General features: G+C 39.9%; 1 protein-coding gene across 4 annotated transcripts in view; it reads right to left on the bottom strand.

Annotated features, from left to right (window-relative positions):
- The window catches only part of ebf1a (EBF transcription factor 1a), a 273,661-nt gene that overhangs the window by 141,262 nt on the left and 115,517 nt on the right, over positions 1-16,882 (bottom strand). The window lies entirely within an intron of this gene.

The raw sequence follows: 16,882 nt of genomic DNA, 5'->3' as shown, positions 1-16,882 counted from the left end.
TTTGTCTCTCTTTGTCTTTCTTTGTCCTCCTTTGAGTGTCTGGCTATGGCTATTGTTCTGGGTTCTGGTGTCAACTAAGTTTTAATAAGACGAGCTTTAGAAAAAAGCACTGCATCTATCGGTTCAGAAAAGTGGCAAGTCTAAAAATGCAGCTGAACTCTTTTAGGGCAGCTTATAAAGTTAACTCAGGTATTTATCATAGATAAAATAGTGAAATAAATATAGAAATCGTGTCTACAATTTACATCTTTGTCAAAAAAATTCCTGTTGGACTATGGCTTGCATTCACACCTACTTTATTTAGAAGTCCAAAACCAAATAAAGCAGGTGTGAAATCTGCTCTGAACCCAAGCAACAAATTTTGGTCCAACCAACAGTGGTGTCCAGCTCAATAAATGAGAGTTAAAAAATAAGAGATCACTTAAAAATGATGAGTTTCTTAGATTTTACCAAATTGACAACCTCTGGAATATAATCAAGAGGAAGATGGATGATCACAAACCATCAAACCACCAAACTGAACTGCTTGAATTTTTGCACCAGGAGTAAAGCAGCATAAAGTTATCCAAAAGCAGTGTGTAAGACTGGTGGAGGAGAACATGATGCCAAGATGCATGAAAAAAAACTCTGATTAAAAACCACCAGGATTATTCCACCAAATATTGATTTCTGAACTCTTAAAACTTTATGAATATGAACTTGTTTTCTTTGCATTATTTGAGGTTTTTTGTTATTGCAGCCATTTCTCATTTTCTGCAAATAAATGCTCTAAATGACTTATGATATGATATTTGTATTTGGAATTTGGAAGAAATGTTATTTATAGTTTATAGAATAAAAGAACAATAGTCATTTTACTCAAACATAAACCTATAAATAGCAAAATCAGAGAAACTGATTTAGAAACTGAAGTGATCTCTTATTTTTTTCTAGAGCTGTGTATATTAATGGTTTTATCTGAAGCTCACTGGGGTCTAAAGCAGGACTTTTTTTTCTTGTGAATTGCAATGGACAGAATATTGGAAATGCAAATATGTTATAAGGGAAGAGTGAGGTTGAACTTAAACCAAACCAAAACTGGAGAAGAGTTTTATTTGCAGCTGTAAAAGTTATGTTAGGAATTTTGGCCACATCATCCATCTATTCTTTACATTACATTACATTACATTACATTTGGCAGACACTTTTGTCCAAAGTGACTTACAATAGTGAAGTACAAAAGTAATAGAAGTTAAAGGTAAAAAGACATTTTTGAGAGGGTCTAAAGGAGGTCAAAGAGAAATAATGGGTGAGTGCAGTTTGGAAGAAGCTGTTCTGAAGCATTATTGTTTTTTTTTAAAAGGCCCAGTGTCCTTCTGCTGCTCTCTGGGTAGAGCTATTTGGTTCTGGTGAACTCTGAGTTGTGTTTTCTATTGTTTTGGTGCGAGTCTGATGTTTGGAGAGGGTTTTTTACTCGTTAAAAGAGTGCAGGTGGGTGCGTGCCGGAGCTGAAGCCGGGCAGCGACGCCGTCTCAGAGGAGCATGGCAGTTCATTCCTGTGTTATTTGTGAGAATAACACATCAGTGTTTTATGCTTTACCCAGTAATTCAGCAACAAGCTAAGAAATAAGTGCATATAGTCTATGGAGGAAAAACACCACCGGCCAAGTACAATTAAGATAGATAGGTAGAACAGTTCCACCCTGGGGTTTTGTTCCAACTGCCTGGTGTGTAACTATAGGCTTAAATAGGATCTCCGGTGGATTTGGCGTGGATTTTACAGAGACTCTAAGACTATAGGTCAGTGGTTGAACTGCACTTAGCAGGGTATTATTACACATGCTGTAAAGTAACATATGACATTGCAAAAACTGTTATTGGTGTAAAAATGTCTTATTTGGGTTTTTAAAAGGCCCAGTGTCCTTCTGCTGCTCTCTGGGTAAAGCTATTTGGTTCTGGTGAACTCTGAGTTGTGTTTTCTATTGTTTTGGTGCGAGTCTGATGTTTGGAGAGGGTTTTGTACTCGTAAAAAGAGTTCAGTGTGCAGGTGGGTGCGTGCCGGAGCGTCGTTACCGCCGCTGTTCTCGGCGCAGGCTGTTTCTGCCGAGCCCCCCCACAACGTGTGGCCAGGAGAAATGTAGCGCTTGTGGCTCCCCACATTAGACTCAGTAGGAGAGCATGACTAACACAAATATACAGCAGCAGCAGCTTAACACGGCTCGTAAAACACAGCGGCAGCAGCAGCAGCGGCGCAGTGATAACCGGCTCCCCAAAAAACACACCGCAACTCACCGCATGCGCCCGCTGCTGCCCCCGCCTACTGCAACAACCTGCCAATAAGTCACGGCCAATCTCCCTACAGCTCCTGCAGGGGCCCAATCAGAGCGCGGCGTGCAACCTTGGCATGCCTTACCCCACACACACACACACACACACACACACACACAGATATACTTATAAAACCCCACACACACACTTACCAAGCCACACACACACACACACTCCCCGTCTGCAGTACCTCAGGGCTAATCTCGCACACTCCACTGGCACACCTGTTTAACGTTAAGAGGGTGCAGTTATAGTCAATTACTATCCCATATAACGCATAAAAATACACGCCACCCGATCCCAGGGCCTAATTGGAAACAGCTTTTTCATGCCCGGGGTCAAAACAAAGACAGAGGAGCTGGACTCAGCTCAACCACCCAAAAAAAGAAACATAGCCCTTAAAACCCCCTAAACCCCCCAAAAAACCACCCCTACAACTCCTACCCCAACCAGCCCATGCAGTCCAGGAGGCCTACAGGCCTAGACGGAGCCAAAGCTTGAGAAAAAAAAAAACTCAAGAGAACTCCAGACAAACTCCAGTCCAGCTAAGCTTCTTAAATATATTAAATATAAAATACGTTTATTTAGAATGGGCATATATGCAGCTGAAACACTAGGGAACAGTCTAGTGCAATATCCCAAATTCGTGGCCCTGCCCACCTCGGCCTGGGACCGCCCACAGGCAGAGCTGAAGCCAGGCAGCGACAACTTCTTGTCAGATAGGAAGGAGCTAACAGTGCTAGGAACAGAAGAGCATGGAGGTTCATTCCTGTGTTATTTGTGCGAATAACATATCAGTGTTTTATATGCTTTACCCAGTAATTCAGCAAAGAGCTAAGAAATAAATGCTCAGAATTTGTCTATGGAGGAAAAACACCACCAGCCAAGTACAATTGCGATAGGTAGATGTATCTTTAGAACAGTTCTGTTTACACTAAATAAAAGTAAAAAAAATCCACCCCAGGTTTTTCTTCCAACTGCCTGGTGTGTAACTATAGGTTTATATAGGATCTCCGGTGGATTTGGCATGGATTTTACAGAGACTCTAAGACTAGGTCAGTATAGGCTGAACTGCACTATATACATTATTGCACTACATTATTATACATGTTGTAAAGTAACATATAACATTACAAAGACTGTTATTAGTGTAAAAATGTCTTTATTTTAAAATGCTTCTAAGTGTTGTCCGTCTCATTGCCTCCTGGTGTCACAGTGCTGTTAGCCAATCATATGTTTGCATGTATGAATATTCATGAGCAATTACCTTACATTACATTACTTTTACTTTTATACTTAATCCAGTACTTTTACACTTTTCACACCTCAGTGCTGATATTAATACACCTCCTTCACTTCAGCTCTGGGTGCCCTATAGACTGAATGACTTCCACTCAGCTGACTCCACTGACCTCCACATGACTAATACACACTCCAGCACACACACACACACACACACACAGAGCGGCACAAGCCATCAGATTAGGCCCTGCTGTTTGTGGTGTTTGAGCAGTGCTCAGCGTGAGCAGGACAGAAGGACACAGCAGGACACTTTTCTACTCTCTCTCTCTCTCTTTGCCTTTGTCTTTGTCTCCATCTGTCACTCCTCTGCTCTGACATGTCTGGTGGGTCCCGCCCCCTCACCTCGCCCTCCTATAACTGCAGCAGGGCGCGTGTCTTTAAGCCAATTAGGATCAGGAACTGTTGATTCACAAATTTCCCTTTTTTTAATTTGTTGGGCGGCTCATCCCTCTTATCTCTTCTCTTTTGATAATCTCAGACAAGGTCAAATCATCAGTGCATGATCTGACCTGACCCCACTTTACCTGCCAGCGTCTGTGTTCAGACCCCTTACTGAAATAACGACAGATAAAGATAAAGATAAAAGAAAATATGAGCAAATAATATAGCTACAAAATGATTACACAATATTATACAAGTAAGATGCAAGCCTTTCTTCATTTCCAGACAATTCTGGTGTAATTTATTATAAATTAATTCAATAAAAACTATATATAAATATATATGTATATATATATATATATATATATATATATATATATATATATATATATATATATATATATATATACATATATTTTTTTTTTTTTCTAATTTTATCCAATTTTCTCCACAATGTAGTCCGGTCGAGGAGTGGAGGGGCGGGGACAAATGATATGATTTCAGCTCTTGCTCATGAATATTCATACATGCAAAAAACATTACCTCTGATTGGCTAAAAGTACTGCGACACCAGGAAGCAGCGAGATGAACAGCAGTTATAAACATTTTAAAATAAAGACATTTTTACACTAATAACAGTCTTTGCAATGTCATATGTTACTTTACAACATGTGTTATAAACCCCTGCTAAGTGCAGTTCAGCCACTGACCTAGTCTTAGAGTCTCTGTAAAACACCAAATCCACCGGAGATCCTATTTAAACCTATAGTTACACACAGAGGTGGGTAGTTCAGGTCCAGAAATTAAAAATCCACCCCGGGGTTTTGTTGGCCGAACCGCAGCAAAGCCGCCCAGGCAGTTGGATCAAAATCCCAGGGTGGATTTTTACATTTAACTAGTGTAAACATGAAATATTCTAAACATACACCTACCTATCTCAATTGTACTTGGCTGGTGGTGTTTTTCCTCCATAGACTAATTCTAATCATTTGTTTCTTAGCTCTGAATTACTGGGTAAAGTATATAAACACTGATGTGTTATTCGCACAAATAACACAGGAATGAACTGCATGCTGTTCCTAGCGCTGTTAGCTCCTCCTATCTGTCAAGACGGTGTCGCTGCCCGGCTTCAGCTCTGCCTGTGGGCAGTCCCGAGCCAAGGTGGGCGGCGCCATGAATACTAATTCGTGGGTTGATGTAGACACAGTGCTTTTCCTGATCGACTCGTTTTTCTGAATATTTTCTTTTATTAGCTGCTGCAGACAATGAAGTTTGAGGAACAGTTTCATGTGCAGCATCATCTACAACTCAGAGAGATCTACTGTATTTCACAAACAACAAGAAAAAGAGGATTTTAGTGGAAGGAGAGCTTTAAACACACTGTATAAAATCTCTCATGTCTGATGTAAGATAGTTTAAGTGGATAATAAAATCATAGAATCGAGTTCAGGGTTTAAAGTCCCTAAAAACAAAGCAGGACATTCCCGTCTCTCTACGAACAGCCTGCCTCGTCCAGTGGCGGCGGAGTTGGCAGTGTCAGCAGCAGTTAGAGGCGTGACTCAGAGAGGTGACCGGTCGCCGGGTGTCAGTGTCTGCTGAGTGCCACCACTGCCCTCCACTTCCTCTCACTCTGCCACTCTACTGAACCCTCCGCCCGCAGCCAGGCAGCTGACGGGCAACTCTGACATCCCCCTCTCTCTCTCCCAATCTCTCTCTCTCTCTCTCTCTTTCTCTCTCTCTATCTTCCTGTCTCACTGTAGCATCCCCCGGCACATCCCTCTTTCCTGCCTGTGTCAACTTACACACACACAGTGCCGTCTGGCACAGCCGGAGCCGCCCGGCACAACAAAACCCAGAAACAAAAGAGAACGAAAGAGAGACAGACGAGAGGAGAGGAGGACAGCAGTGTCATCTGATCATTTGAGAGACAATAAACCCAGTCTATGTGCTTAAAAGAGGCATTTTTTTTATATAACATTAGTTTTACTGTATATATGATTATCATGTACTAGTGCCAATAATTAGAATATCATTAAAAAGTTACTTTATTTCAGTAATTCAGTTCAAAATGTAAAACTCATATATTATATTATTATATTATATAGATGTATCACACATAGTGATCTATTTTAAGCGTTTATTTATTTTATTGTTGATGATTATGGCTTACAGCCAATGAAAACCCAAAATCACTGTTTCAGAAAATTAGAATATTATATAAGATCAATTGGTACTTTTGGCAGTGTGGGCGGTGTGCCAAGTCCTGCTGGAAAATGAAATCTGCATCTCCATAAAATAAGTTGTCAGTAGCAGAGGGAAGCATGAAGTGCTGTAAGATTTTGTGGGAAAACAAAACTGCACTGATTTTAGACTTGATAATAAAACACAGTGGATCAACACCAGCAGATGACATGTCTCTCCAAACCATCACTGATTGGTGGAAACTTCACACTAGATTTCAAGCAGCTTGAAAATCAGCGTGTCTCTCCACTCTTCCTCCAATCATAATCTGGATTATGGTGCACGTCTTGCTGGCGCATCTGTGACCAAAACAGCAAGTCTTTGTGATGCATCAAGAGCCACGGTATCCAGGGTAATGTCAGCATATCACCAAGAAGAACCAACCACATCCAACAGGATTAACTGTGGATGCTGTAAGAGGAAGCTGTCTGAAAGGGATGTTCGGGTGCTAACCCGGATTGTACCCGAAAAAAAAACATAAAACCACGGCTGATCAAAATTACACAGAATTCAACGTGCACCTCAACTCTCCTGTTTCCACCAGAACTGTCCGTCACCACAATAAATTATTGTGCTCTAAAACCAGGTGTTTCAGTTTCATCGTCCAACCCCTGTAGATTAACTATGTATAAGCGCTGCAGATGGAAAGAAAGGAAAAGGCAGAGAGTGTAAGAGTGTAAAAATGAAGTGTGTTTGTGTGATAGTCTACAGTATGCACTATATTATTATATATATGGCCACACACACACACACACACACACACACGAGTACTTTCTGCACGCAGTAAGGCAGAAAGGCTAGGCCAGCAGCATTATTAAACAGGTGTTTAGATGCTGCACACTGTGGCCATACAGTCCTGCAGCGTCAGAGCAGAGCGGAGGATCCGTATCCTGAACCACCTGTGCTCCACTTCCTCTGCAGGAGAAGTGATGGCTCAGCTCTTCAGGCTGAGAATGGGGGGGGGGCTGGAGAGGAGAGGAGCGGGGGGGGGGGGTGAAGGGTCAGGGGGTCAGAGGTCGCCTCTTTGTGTGTCTGTCAGACAGACCGGTCCGGCCCGAGCGGCGCAGCGGCGGCTGACTGACAGCTGACATTACCCCCCTTCATGGCTGGTGGGGCAGAGGGGCGATGGTTATCCAAGCAGAGAAATGTCAGCGTCCAGACCCTGTCAAAGAGCCATCCTCACCCATCCATCCCTCCATCCCTACAGCCGCCACCTCGCCCCCCTGTCTGCTCCTCCTGGCTGAAGATGCTCTAGAATGGAGTTCACCACACCGCTCGTCTACACGGCCTGATTTAATGGGGTTATGAGCTCCTGTTCTAGAAAAGGTTCAATAAACCGTCCAAAGACATCCATATACTGTATATCTACAGCTCTGGGAAACAAGAACAGTTTCTGAATCAGTTTCTCTGATTCTGCTATTTATTTCCCCTGAACTCCAAATAAAAATATTGTGATTTAGAGCATTCATCTGCAGAAAATAAGAAATGTCTTAAAATACAAAAAGATGCAGAGCTTTCAGACCTCAAATAATGCAAAGAAAACACGTTTATATTCATAAAGTTTTAAGAGTTCAGAATTTTTTTAATCACAGTTTTCATGCATCTTGGCATGTTCTCCTCCACCAGTCTTACACACTGCTTTTGGATAACTTTTGTAAACCAAGTTCGACTCCAACTTCCGCTGTAATCTGCCTCGCCCCCGGCAAATGCACAGATTATTTTTTCTGGGTGAATGACAGAGATTCACTCGCTCATTTACTCACTCCTTTAATCACTCACTCCTTCACTCACTCACTCATTCACTCACTTATTCACTCACTTATTTACTCGCTCAATTATTTATTCACTCTTTTATTCACTTACTCACTCACTCACTCACTCACTTACTTACCTTTTCACTCACTCACTCACTCACTCAACTATTACTTATTACTATTTACTTACTCACTTGCTTACTCACAGTCACTCACTTACTCGCTCACTTACTAACTCACTCACTCACTTAACTATTCACTTATTCACTTGCTTAATGACTTATTCACTCATCCACTCACTCACTTACTTTTTCACTCACTCACTCAATTATTCACTTATTCACTTGCTTACTGACTTATTCACTCATTCACTCACTCACTTACTTTTTCACTCACTCACTCACTTAATTATTCACTCATTCACTCGCTCACTTACTCACTCACTTAACTATTCACTTATTCACTTGCTTACTGACTTTTTCAGTAAGCAAGTAATGACTTATTCACTTACTTTTTCACTCACTCACTCAATTATTCACTTATTCACTTGCTCACTGACTTATTCACTCATTCACTCACTTAATAATTCACTCATTCACTCGCTCACTTACTCACTCACTTAATTATTCACTTATTCACTTGCTTACTGACTTATTCACTCATTCACTCACTCACTTACTTTTTCACTCACTCACTCAATTATTCACTTATTCACTTGCTTACTGACTTTTTCACTCACTCACTCACTTAATTATTCACTCATTCACTCGCTCACTTACTCACTCACTCACTTAATTATTCACTTATTCACTTGCTTACTGACTTATTCACTCATTCACTCACTCACTTACTTTTTCACTCACTCACTCACTCACTTAATTATTCACTCATTCACTCGCTCACTTACTCACTCACTCACTTAACTATTCACTTATTCACTTGCTTACTCACTTATTCACTCATTCACTCACTCAGTTACTCACTTACTTAACTATTCACTTATTCACTTGCTTACTGACTTATTTACTCATTCACTCACTTACCTCTTCACTTACTCACTCATATATTCACTCACTCACCCACTAAGTCACTCACTTACTTATTCACTCATTCACTCACTCAGTTATTCACTCATTTACTCACTCGCTCATTCACTTATTCACTTATTCACTCTCTCACATATTCACTCACTCACTCACTCTGGTCACTCAGTCCCTAATTATCAAACTACTTCGTTATGCAAATCGGCCGTCCAGTGGCTCCGCCCCCCCTGCCTCTGAAATTTAAATGTGTTCTGCTTCTCCCTGACCCCCCCCCTCTCCACCACTAATTTAGCACTGTGTTAAATATTCAGCTCTGAGGATGCAATTAACATTGTTGTTAATGAATAATTAATCATGACTTAAGCAGCCGTGGTCCGCATGCATTTAAATGATTGAAAACCAAAATAGAAAAACATTAGCGGCCGTAATTATTCTGCGTCCTCGTGCGATCGGAGGAGGAGGAGTGTGAGAAGGTGTACGGTGAGGATCATCGCCGGAGCGTCGGAGTCAAAAACAGATGCCTCTATCAACACTTTTATAAGATCCAGTATAATTGTCATGGAAACGGGTCTAATTTCAGCGTAAATGTGTGTGTGTGTGTGTGTTTGATTATTAACAGGTACGCACCCTTACTGTATGCTGAATGCACTGTATTTGAGTATATGTGTGTATTAAGGATTTAATTTTAATATTCAGAAGGAAGATATTATAAGAAAGTTAGAATAATAATAAATTATTGAACATTTAGATTGATAAGGGATCCATTGGTCATATTTATTAAGCTACACATACAGTAGTAATGCGTAACGCATGCATCCAATATAATAATGCAATAAGCCGAATATCTCAGCATGTAGAGAGTTGTAGAGGTTCCTAATGGAGTCCATTATCTCCCAGTGCACTATTCCAGCAGGACAATTGCGCTGTCAGTGTGCTTGTAATCATTGGTCATCTCAACGTCTCAACAAAGACAAAAGATAATCCAGAGCCATCTGACTGACTCCATGACATCTGGCATGACTACCCACCGAGTTTCATTCCTGTCCGTTGTTTCCTTCTGGGTGCCATGAGAGCCAGTTTCATCATTATAACATTTTTTATTTGTCTTTGCGAGCGACTGCACTTGAAGATACTTTCAAAGCTCTTGACATACAGTACTTACACAAGAGATTTAACTTCTTTAAAGAACGTAAAGTATAAAACATACATACTGGTTTGTGAATAGCTCTATTTGAGTAATGTTCTAATCCATATAATGAGAAGCAAGAACTACTCAACTAGGAAAAGAAAAAAAAAAAGAACTTTAAAAAAGTATCCTCAAGTTATGATGGAACTGGCACTCATCAGGACTGGCCCAGGAAATGAATAGCGAGGGTTTCCTCTCTTGCAGAAACCACAATTTAACAGCTCCCCAGATAAGAGCAAATAAATCTCTAGCGTGTATATGTTTTATATGTGTTTTATATGAGTGTGTAGTAGAGGTGTGCCATATCATATCATATATCGTATCGTACGCAATAATATCGCAAACATTTTTAAATATGATGAACAATATTATACCCTGAAATATGGTGCCATATCACCCACCCTCCCCCCCTAATTATCACATCAGGGTATGACTTTTTACTCTTTTTTTATTTACTAGATACAGATTATATCTGTCCAGAATCATTTATTTTAATTTAATTATCCTGGATATATGAAGATATTTGGAGTGCTTTATAAGTATTAGTATCATGACATTCTGGATCTTTCGCTTCTGTTACAAATCTGATCAAATTCTTACATTTTTTTTACAATATCTCAGTTAGGGGTGTGCTATATCATATTGTATGCAATTATATAATTAAATTTTCATTTTGTTGCAGTAGAGTATTCTTTTTGTTTTTTTTTTTAATTCAGTGTTTTTTCAGATCGCCAAGAGTATCGTTATCGCGAAAATAATGTAATGGGAGCTGTTTATGTGGCTAAAGCTGCAGCCCTGCACCGCTGCTGCAGCAGAGCTTTCATTTGCAAATGCAGGTCCAGCCATCAATAAAGCGCCAACAAGCGGCACATCAGAATGTATGGAATCAAAGTCCCGCCACCTCACCGGAGTCTATTTATATTCCCGCCCCGGGCCGAGCCCTGCCGTCTCATTTGAACAGGAATAAAAAAGAAAACAATCTCCATAATGCCTTTTTCTTCGACACCTGCGCCGCTGAGCTATAGCGCACATTACAACTTCATTCCCCTCCTACAGCATTACTCGCACCCGGCCATGCATCAAAAAACATTGTCCCAACAGCAGAAAGTTGATTTTCACCAAGTAGCACCGAAGACCGCGAGGGGCGGAGCAGCTGACCTTTACCCTGCTGTAGTAAAAAAAAAAAAAACAGTCTAATATACGTATGTGATTAAAATACAGCGATTTTCAACATGGCATGATATTAATGATGCACGCTATAAATTATGCTCTGTATATCCAATATTAGAGCAATATAAATTATACTATAGATATGATAGGTACGCCATGTGTCATGCGGGCCAGGCATGAGGTAGACATACGCAGATACTTAACATAAAGTTTATTAACCCAGTAGTTAAACTTACTGTACATGAGTTACGTGGGACAGGCAGGGAATGCAACAGGTAAAGGGCTAGTTAAAAAGAGAAGTCTAAATACAAAAATAAGGGTTGGCACCGGTAAACAAACAGTACAAAAGGGCAGGGCAAAAAAGTAGCCAAAAAACACAAAAAAAAATGAGTTGGTAACAAAGGAAATCAAACAAAAGAAACACTTGATTCAATACCTGGCGAGAATTAATTGAAACAGGGGGGTATTTATACAAACACAGACAGGTGTGGGCAATCAGAAGCTCGGAGAACGTGAACGCGGTAGCGACACATGACATCAGAGTCCAGAGCAGGCAGATTGACATAGTCAGGACTAACAACATGGGAAATGAGAATAGTGTGAATTTTATTTTGTATCAAAAGATAAAATAGATTTTTTTTGTATCCTTATAGGCCACTAAATTTGCGATTTTGCCCTTTTTTTTTTTTTTGGATGACTTCAGTATTATTTAAACACATTATAAGACGCATTAAACCACAGTTAGTTCCGACCCTGCTATGTGATTGGCTGAGAGACGTTCTATGAGTGCCATTATCAGCTGGTAATGCACTGTAACCAAAGCTGATGCAGCGCTTACAAGCCAAACAGAGCAGCTACAAACATGCAGAGCAGCAAAGGAACTATTTTAACTGGCCGAGTTTTTATAACCAAACAGATTGTATTTTATATTCCTCTTTAACTCAAAATCGTTCAATAAACAGCGATAATGGAACTGTGGTATAATCGCAATAATACGCTCGATGTTCATGCTTTAATGTGTAATATTGGCACTGCTGTGCAGATCTATGACTGCAGCACAGCAGTGCCAATATTATACGTTATAGTACGAACCTCTAGTGTACTACTGTGATTATTGCTTAATTATAACACATTTAAAAACTCAACATAAGCCAAATTCTAACTCTATACTTGCAGTATAGTAAAAACACTGTGTTGGGTGGGTGGACTTCCAATGCAAACAAACAAACAAACAAATAAATAAATAAATAAAAGCCCGGAAAGGATCGCAGCCCCCGGCACTGGCTGTTTCTGGAGCGCCGATAGCCGATAAGCACAGAGGCTGGGCTACATGTGTGCAGCTCATGCATGACTGCATCACAAAATGACCAGCCAATTGCCTTCATTACTGTGGGCTGGGCTCCTGACATTCCCCCTTCAACACCCACCCAACCACCCACCCACCCACCCAAACCACCCACCCGAACATGTCCTCCTCCTTCACTTGACCTGAGCCTTTAGATCTCTCTGCCCCATTAGCATTAGCGCATTAGCCTTATTACTCTTTCCTACCACTTCTCGCTAAGCTAACATATTGCTAAGCTAACCTCTCGCTAAGCTAACATCTTGCTAAGCTAACTTCTCACTAAATACACAATACTGAGTAAATAAATGACCACATCATGTCATTAAACACAACACAGAAGCGAGAGCTCTATGAAGCCGGGCTTCAGTTCCTGTGCCACCAGAAAACCAGCAGCAGCTTTATCTCAGTTTTCTGGGCAGCAGAAATGAGGAGCTGGACGGCGGTGGGCGGGTTAGCGCAGGGCGCGGCAGTCTGGGCGAGATTGGCATCGAGCAGCGGCGGCATCGGAGGCTCTGTTCGACTTCCTCAGATCACTAGCGCTCCTCAGTCTTCCTCCAACTTCAAAAGCCCCTCCGCACCAATTAAACACAGCCACGAGACGCCCACCACCGAAGACCCCCGATTATATAACCAGACTTTCTTCTTTCTCGTGCAAAAGCGCCGCAAAGTGATCCATATACCCAACTTTCAGTACAGCCGCGGGTGAGGGAGGAGCCCTCTGTACTGTATACCCACTCAACCCACTGCAGTCATTACACAGTCATTACATCCTTAATGCTGTTCATGCACTACACCACTTTAACCCTTGTGTGGTGTTCATATTTTTGTTACTCGTTTACTTTGTTACTTGTATTTAATCCAGCAAAATTAAGCAATTTTACATTAAAATGCTTTACACATGCTTGCTTCACCTAAACTGCAAGCAATATAAACAGCTTACATGGTTAATATTTGCCCTTTACCTTTCTTATGTTACATTTCTTTTAAAAAGTGCTACTCTTTTTTTATTAGTTTTTTAATAAAATGTAAAAGAAAATGAATTAAACTCAAGATATGAGTAGAAAATTTGATAGTTTCAAATTTACAAATGAAGCAATGTTTATTAGCCCTTGGCCAAACATACTGTATGTAATAAAAATGTGTGTGTGTGTGGGGGGGGGGTGTACAGTGTGTTTATTGAAAATGTGTTTTGATATTTGTTTTTCACAAAAAATGAGCCAATGCCAATGAGTTTGAGTTAGAATTTTTTTTGTTTTTTTGTATCATTTGATGAAAAATGAAAACGGGTCCCACAGACCCGAACACCACACAAGGGTTAAAAAGACTATTTTATAGTTTATATTAGATTTTATAAAGACTGGGGATCTTACAGGATCAATAACTGCAAGACTGCAACTAGTTTCTTTCTAAAAATATTTCCCATCATGCTTCTGGGGGAATTTACATACAATACATACAGTATTACATATTACGTTACATATAATGTGTACATTATCAATACTGTGATTTATTATTCAGAGATTTACAACTTTCATCCCCATCAACAGTTTATTTTTTTATATGTTTTTTTAATAGAATATATTTTTTATGTTCACCTCTGCCCATACGTTTTTTTTTTGTTTTTTTTTTTACAGTTTTACTGCTCTACTTTTGCTTGCCTTTAGTTTTAGATTTATAATTTACTGCAATAAAAACATCATTTTTGCACAATATGTGTTTATTAAATGTGTTTGTATCAAAAATAACACTGCACAAATATAACCATATATGGCATATTAACTCCAAAATGTGTTCTTTTTTTAATCGTTTCTAAACAGTCATATAAAATATTCTTGCCTTGCGGCTTCCCGTAGCTCTCCTCCTATTGGTTGTTGAGATTGTTCACATCACTATTTTGCCCTACACTACCACCTTACACTTAACCATCGAGATGACGAGATGACGCGACCGCAGTTCGACTCTCACCAGACCCTCTTGTTTCTATCCCGACTCTGAAAATTTGTCTGCGAAAGTGAAATCGTTTAAAAAAATAATTAGGAGTAAAGTCGGCTCTGAAAATTGCTCTAATACTTTCATGTGACACGGACCATCTACACAACTTTTAAAATGAAATGTAAATCATGTAGATCTGGCAACCATCCCTGATCATTCATGTCACCTTGCCATGAGCATGCTGGCGTTCCAGTGTTCAATTAACTCACAAGATAACACCTCACAACTTATACACAAAATAACACTTCACGTTTAGTTATATCCTGCTATTGCACGACTTATTCTTATTCTTAAATATTTGCAAAATGCAAAATTAAAGATTTAGATTCCCTCAATCAGTTCAAATGTATTAAATCGACTTTCGCTCTTTAAAAATGACATAAAAATGACTTTTTTTTTTCTTCGCCTTGAGAAAAATAAAAGTGCAGCAACTCTTGTTAACCCCCCCTGTAATTATAATCAGTGATTTGTGTAATCATTGATTATTAATCGTTGTTCATCATTATAATAGACCAACAAACAAAGGCCTACCAAGAGCTTGTTTAGTAGTCAAACTGTCAGGAAATGTAGCTGTGAAATATATATGTAAAGTAAATAAGTATACATAATGTATTTATACAATTAAATCAGTCTTTTTCCTTTTACATTTGTGTTTGTTCCACTACATAAACCCAGCTAAGTTTAGGGTAAGTTTTTTATGCTTTAGAAATTAATATATTTATATATTTTTCCTGTAATTTTAAACTTTTAAAAGGATAAAATAAGAGGAGGGTTAAACTCTCGCTGTGGGTGTGTCACATCTGGGACATTTTAAATAATAAAAGTCCCTCTTCTGGTAGCTGCAGGCAGAGCGCGTCTGTTTTCCGCAGGTGTAATTAGTGTGTTTACCTGCGTGTTTTTGAGGCAGGCTGTTATCATTAGAAAGGAGATGCTCCTATTGTTCTCCTCAGCTGTGATCATGGCGGTCGTGGCCTGAACCCTGATTGTTTTGCAGGGAGAACACCTGGAGGCAGGTGTTTTTGGCAGGCAGATGTACGGAGGAGGTGGTGGAGGAGGGTGGAGGGGGGTTGGAGCTCACCGCAGGGACAGACGCCGGGCTGTTTAGTGATGCCAGTGGCATTTTGTTCCTGTACAGAACGCCACCCTGATCCACCATCGCTACCCATCACAGAGCGTCCCGCAGGCTACGGTGCTAACAGTGCAAATCACAGTGTGTGTGTGTGTGTGTTTGATGTTCTGAGACCATTTAATAAATAATATATTTTTTTTTAAAAAGGGGATGAGTTTATAAAGATCAGGAGATCTAGATCAAGATAAAACTACTTTTCCATTGAAAACACATTTTATTTATTCATCTCAGTTTCTCTGATTTTGCTATTTATAGGTTTATGTTTGAGTAAAATGAACATTGTTGTTTTATTCTATAAACTACAGACAACATTTCTCCCAAATTACAAATACAAATATTGTCAATTAAAGCATTTATTTGCAGAAAATGAGAAATGACTGAAATAACAAAAAAAAAGATGCAGAGCTTTCTGAGCTTTTCAGAAAGTTTTAAGAGTTCAGAAATCACCTCTGGTTTTTAATCACAGCTTATCATGATCTCCTCCACCAGTCTTACACACTGCTTTTTTCAATTTGGTAAAATAAAAAACTTGTCATTTTATGTGGTCTCTTTTTTTTTTCCAGAACTGTATTTTCCAGAACCCTGATGACTTAAAGGCCAATTTAAAGAACTAAATGTTTTATGGTCTGGTTAGATGGTTCACAATCCATCCATCCATCCATCCATCCATCCATCCATCCATCCATCCATCCATCCATCTTGCTGTGTGTCCAGACCCTACCTAAATAAACTGGTTGCCAGATAGGAACTGCCCAAGAACATGGAACCAGTCCATCATATGGTAAAACACACAATTGGGAGTGGGAGCAAACTGAAGTGCCTTAAGGAAACCCCTGGAGAACACACCAAACTCCTCACAGACCGTAACCAGAGCGGGTATTGAACCCACAACCACACGAATGAAGCACGCACCTGAATAGCAATGCTTAAGGGCGCCGTAAAAGTCAGGGAGCAGAAAAAGGTTAAAAGTGGGCATCTAGTCCAAAAGTGGGCATTCTCTCTCGCCCAATATGACTTTCATAGAGTCCTAAA

Source organism: Astyanax mexicanus, chromosome 10 (genome assembly GCF_023375975.1).
Source record: "Astyanax mexicanus isolate ESR-SI-001 chromosome 10, AstMex3_surface, whole genome shotgun sequence".
Lineage (NCBI taxonomy): Eukaryota > Metazoa > Chordata > Actinopteri > Characiformes > Acestrorhamphidae > Astyanax > Astyanax mexicanus.
This window is presented reverse-complemented; position numbering and strand designations above follow the sequence as displayed.